Genomic DNA, 6,808 nt, shown 5'->3' with positions numbered 1-6,808 from the left:
ACACAATTTTTATTTGCATTAAAAATGTAATTTGTTCAGATTTTCCCCAAAATGATTTTTTTTCTTCAATGGGGAAAAAATAATGTTATATATAAAAAATATGCTAAAACTCCATTGATACTGAGTCAATTCTGTTTCATAATGAATGTCCATTGGGCTTCTTAGGTTACAATACTCTAAAGAATATTGTTCTCTCTCCCTTGGAGATAGTATTGAATTTGAACTACTAACTTTTGAGTTACTAGCCTAAGACCAAACCTTAAGGATCATTATAGCAAATAGAATTCCATAGTAGCACTAATGATCACACATATAGGATAAAATAGAAGGTGTAGAAAAGCTATATGTACTTGAATTGCTAGAGGTTCTTTAAAAGCATTGGGACAATTAGGGGAGGAACAACCATGTCCCATCCATTCATTGAGATATTCCATCAAGAATGAAAAAGCATATAGCCTCCATTATGAACCATACTGCTCTTTTTTATGAGAGCAACTAATTTGAATAAGACTATAACAAAAGCAGAAGGAAAAGATACAGAGTTAATTATTTTTTTTAAATGGGCATATACTATTTAATTATTTAAAATAATTCATTATGCAGAATGTTTTTCAAAATTTAGTTTCAGTTGCACATAATTAATTTCCTTCTCATTTTCTTAATATCTGTTATATTGCATCATAGAATGTAGGAATGTTCCTTTCTTTTCAATCTATCTAAATTATTCAGCTTCATTTTCTTAAATAATTTACAGAGTTATTTCAACTGAATACCAGAACCAAAGCTAAGCAATTATCTAGTATCAAATTGTAATTTAAGGAACATCTGATAAGAAATCTACATTGAGTATCCATTTTTCCCTAAATATAACAACAAATAATTATTAATTTTCTTCCATAATTTTATTACAGAAGAAACTGAAATACCATAAAGAAATAATAAAAATATTAATATGATACATTCTCTAGAATATTAGGAAAAAACAAGGAAAAAGGGGAAACATTCATTTGTGCTCATTTTACTATAAGTATTAATATGACTAAACATTAAAGTGAAATTATAAAAAAAATCAGTATTGATATAGCGTACTTCTATATCATTTAAATAAATAAATAATCACTCCCTCATACCACTAATTAAGGTGATTGTTTAGTAAGATATACCATAAAGGTCAAAAGAAACCTTTAATCTCCTTATAATCATTTACTTACGTTCCTGGTTTTCCACCTTTGATAATGTATAAACGTTGTGTATGGTGCATAGTAAAATGTCTATAACTTGTTGATGAGTGGACAAATAACTAAAAGCTTAGGTAAATGAATGAACATCTTTTATTATTTAAGATGCTCACACTAAGTATCAATGAAGAATTTGATTAACTACCTTTTTGTCAATGCATTTGTTTGTAAAAAAACTTAAGTATGTTAATGAGGTAAACTTTTGATGTTTGGACATTATTGGCACCCCTTTATTTTGTTGAAAATTTATTTCCTGTGAGAAATCCATTTACATTCTGAATGATGATAAACCTACCTTCACCTATAGATGGTCCACAAAAAAGATATATATAGATAGGTAAGTCAGAAGCCCAAAATGATTATCAATCAGGGTTCTGAAAATAATTTTTATCCACATCTATTTGATTTTTTTTACTTGGTATGCTTTAAATTAGCTCTATCTTTTCCTTGAACATCTGAGTTATATAAGCCAATGTACTTCATCATATTAAAGATAAATGCTGCATAATGGAGTGGACTTGGGGGGGATTTTTCTTTCACTTTTCAAAGAGAAGAGCGAATTGGGGGGAGAGAGGGGTGGGCAGGGAGAAAAGTGCAACAAGGAATGAATGGAAATCCAAAATCTCTGTAAACTTTCATTAAAATTAATAATAAGAAGAAAATATCGTGTTTTGAATCAGCCACTAATTATTCTTTACTGTGTAATACCCCTTTTGATTTCTTAACTGCTTAATCATGGGTGTTGATTGTGGATTCTAGAAAAATGAAAACAGTGACAACATTAACATTTTCTCCATTTGCCATAATGTTGCCTATTGAACCAGCTGTTTTCTTGATTTTGAAATGATGTTATTTTGAAGATAGGGTATTTCTTATTGCAATTCATATTGAAGATATGGTATTTTCAATTGCCTCTCATGCATCTGAAAATTAGAAAATGAGTAAGAAAAACTAAAGAAGAATTGATGCCTTTGAATTACAATGTTGGCAAAGAATCTTGAATATGCCACAGGCTGCAAAAAGAACAAAGAAATTCTCTTGAAAGAAGTGCAACCAGAGAGGCCCTTACAGGCAAAAATAATGAAACTTTGTCTCACTTACTTTGGTTATATTTGAAGAGAATCTAGTTCTAGGAAAGAGACATCATGCTGAGAAGGAAGGGTAGAGTGCGGAGGAAAGGAATGCCTTCAATGAGATAAATTGACACTGACTACCACAATGGGCACAAACTTACTAGTAGTAGTAAGGATCAATCAGGGTGGGGCAAGTTTTAGATCTGTTGTTCACAGGGTCCCTATGAGGTATAGTCCAATTGACAATATGTAACAACAACAACAGCAAAAAATAGGTCTTTGTCATTTTATACTAGAAGGACTCTTATTCTTTGACTCTCTTCATCTATGTAGTGCGTCATTTGTTTCTTTCTCAAACTTTTATGTGTATGTTGCTTTTGTTTAAATTATCTTGCTGATAATTGAATATATGATCCTTGATGATGTGCAAGCATACAGTTATGAAATATATTCAATCTCAGCCTTTGAAGAATACAGGTTAGGGGCATGCAGTGAGAGAGATTAAAGTTAAAGCAAAAGTTTAAATTGATTTCAGAGCAGATTGTCAAAGAGAAAGGATTATGTGGGGACAGCCATATCTGACTTTTACCAACTTCACAAAGGGGAACTGTCCTGCTCAACAGCATCAAGAGCACAAAACCAATTCCAATGAGCTCAGACATGTGTCTCATGCTCTTGTACCTCTTTCTACTCATCTCAACACCAATCCTTCTGCTTTGCTGGGTTGAAAGTCCCATGTAATAGCTCACAAATCACACAGAACCATACTGAGGAAGTTAAATGGTTATAATCCAGGTTAATAGCAGAATATAAGAGCACTTGATCCTTGGGAATAATGCCAGTGGTACAAAGCTCTCAGTCTTGCTAATATTGGTTCACATGTCCCAAGCCGTTATCTAACAAAACTTGGGCAAAGACTCAAATCTCCACTCCTAGATGCCCAAGATACTTGGGCAAAGGCTCTTGTTTAGCTTTGGTTCTTCCCGTCGAGGGAGGAGTAGCACTTTCATCTCATGTTTATTCTTTAGTTCTCTGCTTTGTCAATGGCTGCTGCTGCTGTAAGTCTAGCTAATACAAGAATACCTGGACCTAAAGGACATCCACTACATGCCAACTTTTTTGATGGTAGTGAGGGAGAGAGAGATACTCTCTGCTGCTGGAATCAATCAAAATTTATTGGCAAGACTAGCCAAACTGCCTGTAGATTGGTGAGATTGGCCAATCCCCTTTTTGAATGGTGAGATGGTCAATTTCCTTGTGGATAGGACACAGGCCTTATTCACATATTGCTGTCCATCCATATGGCAGAGTCAAGTATACTGGTTAGGAAAGCCATATTGAAAGATAAGCTCCACAGCAGAGAAGGAAAGTTGTTGTTAGGTGCCATCAAGTCTAATATGACCAATAGCAACCTTATGAATTGCACATTTTAAACTAGTCCAATCGTATTTCCTAGTCTGCCTTATCCTGGGAGCTCTACTGATACCTGTCTATCATGGGTGATCTTTCTGACATTTGACACAGCTGTAATATAACATATACAGATAGAGGTAGATATATAGATATAGACAGATATAGATATAAAATTGTTGTTGTTAAGTGCCATAGAGTATAGGCTAGTCATACCAACTCAACACTTGTTCAACTCGTCCTCACTCATCCTCAACACTTGTGCAACTTTCATTCTTTCTCCAGGTTCATAGGGTTTCCAGAGGCAAGCTATTATGGAAGTGGATGCCAGTCCTTCTTCCTAACTTGTTCTAATCAAGGAGCTCCACCAAACTCTGTCCACTATGGGTAGCCATTATCACAATTGACACATCAATGTCACAGTGTTAAGCTTCAGAGCAACCGTGTGTTACCTCTGTACAGCAAGTGGACACACCAGAGCTTTATGACCTAGAAGAATGTTTGACCAAGACAATTAAAAACAGGCCTGAGGGCTGCAGATTATAGTCACCTACCTTTGGCTTGGTAGCATCACTTTTTGTCTGCTAGACCAACTGATCTCTCTATGTTGTTGTTGTTGTTGTTGTTGTTGTTGTTGTTGTTGTTGTTGTTAAGTGCCATTGAGTTGTAGGTGACTCATAGTAACCCTGTGAACAAAAGTCCTCAACACTTGTGTGACTTTCACCCTTTCTCCAGGTTCATAGGGTTTCTGTAGGCAAATATTTTAAAAAGAAGGGACGACCTGTATTTTTCCAGTGGCTGCTAGATTTCAGCTACTAACCTTTTGGATAGCAGCACATTGTACTATGTCTTCATATGTACTATATAAAATCTCCTTACTTCTCTGATGGTAAGCATGTTGGAATGGAAAACTTCAAATTTTATAGTACTAGCTACAAAAAAGGCAGAGTCCTTTCCTCTATGGATGACTGACCTTTCCTTTATGGATGTCTAGAATTGATTTTTATAGAAGAGTTTCTGAGCAATAAATTTTTACAGAAGATTTCACATCTTTCCTCTGTATAGAGAATGATGGATTCAAGTTGCCAAAAGTAGTAAATACACTGTACCACCAGGGCTCTCTATGTAATCGTTACTATTTATTTCTTTTCATTGTGTTTTCTGTGGTGGTTTGTAAATTGTTGCCATGCTGGAAGCTATGCCAAATATATCAAACTCTTCAGTAATTGACAAAAGGCCACTGATGTGTGAATAAAGAAATGATGTAGCACTAGAAGTCCTCATTCCTCTGTATCAGAAAATTTGAAAGTGAAATGTCTGCTCAACTGCACTAGTGTCACTCCCTCACTACCTCTAGTTGGAACCAATTCATAGCTGACCGTCTAGTGGATTCCTTTTCAACCTGTATGCAGAGCAGATTATCCGAGAGGCTGGGCTCTATGAGGAGAAGCGTGACATTAGGATTGGTGGACGATCTATCAACAATCTGTGTTAGGCAGATGACACAACCCAGATCGCTGAAACTGAGGAGGACCTCATGCACTTGCTGCAGAGGGTCGAGGACTGCAGCCTTCAATATGGACTGAGGCTCAATGTCAAAAAGACAAAAATTCTCACCACTGGACCAATCGGTAGCATCAGGATGGATGGTGAAGAGATTGAGATTGTTCACAGCTTTAGTTTGCTTGGCTCTATGGTCAACAGTTTTGGTACCAGTAGCCAGGAAATTAAAAGGCGTATTGCGATGGGAAAGTCTGCTGTTAGGGACCTCTTCAAAGTGCTGAAGAGCAACGGTGTCTCTCTGGAGACTAAGGTGTGCCTGATACAGGCCATGGTTTTTTCAATCACTTGTTATGCATCAGAGAGTTGGACAATGACTAGGGAGGATAGAAGGAGAATTGACGCCTTTGAGCTGTGGTGCTGGAGAAGAGTACTGAATGTATGATGGACTGCCAAGAAAACAAATAGATTCATCCTAGAGAGGGTTAAACCAGGTTGCTCCTTGGAGGCAAGGATTCTGGGGCTTCGCCTTACATACTTTGGACATGTTGTAAGGAGAGACAGGTCTTTGGAGAGGGACATCATGCTGGGCAGAGTGGAGGGACAGCACAGGAGGGGAAGACCCTCTATGAGGTGGATTGATTCAGTGACTGGGGTAATCGGGATGGGTGTGTCAGAGACAATTAGATTGGCACGGGATAGAGCAGGGTTTAGGGCTGTTGTACATAGGGTCGCTATGAGTCGCAAACGACTCGATGGCACATAACAACAACAAATCACAATGGAGCAAACTGACCATCTTTCATGGAGCTGTGGTGAATTCAAACTGACAGATGGAAAAAGACGTGTATTTGTGTCCATGCAAAGAAACAGAAAGCAAAAATCGCTGAGTAATATCATCAGTGCTTCTTGCAAGTAAATGCAGTCAGTCTGATTCCTATGCAGCCCATCAGGTGAAATCCAAGTGTAAAGTCATCTTTTCTATCTTTTAGAAAAAGTATTTGTGATGAATAAGTCATTGTAAATAAAATTTCAATCATTCTATTTCCAGCTTCATTAGTATCACTGAGCCCTTATTTTCCAAATAATGTTCCTTTTTCACTGTTTCCTGCTTTTGCATTCCAGTCACCAATTATCGTTAATGCATCCTGATTGCTGGTGTGGTCAATTTCAGACTGGAAAATTTGGTAAAACTTCTCAATTTCTTCCTCTTTGGCTCTAGATGTAGGAGCATATACTAAAATAATAGTTGTGTTAACAAACCTTCTTTGCATGTATATGGATATTATCTTATCACTCTAACATTATATTTCAAAATAGAACTTGAAATTGACTTTCTGACTAATAGATGCAGAGTGGGATGCACTCACCAGTCCACGCTAGGAAATTGGGAGGACAGCTGTCTGGCCAATGGATTGGAAGAGATCCGTATTTGTTACCACTCCCAATAAGGGTGATGCAACTGAATCTGGAAATTATTGAACAATAGGGGTCGTGGTACTAGAGATATTGTAGCTGATGTTAGATGGATCTTGGCTGAAAGCAGGGAATACCAGAGGAACGTCTATCTGTGTTTCATTGACTATG

This window comes from Elephantulus edwardii, unplaced genomic scaffold, assembly GCF_000299155.1.
Source record: "Elephantulus edwardii isolate Elephantulus edwardi_28Jun2011 unplaced genomic scaffold, EleEdw1.0 scaffold00078, whole genome shotgun sequence".
NCBI classification, from domain to species: domain Eukaryota; kingdom Metazoa; phylum Chordata; class Mammalia; order Macroscelidea; family Macroscelididae; genus Elephantulus; species Elephantulus edwardii.
Note: the sequence above shows the minus strand (reverse complement) of the source record.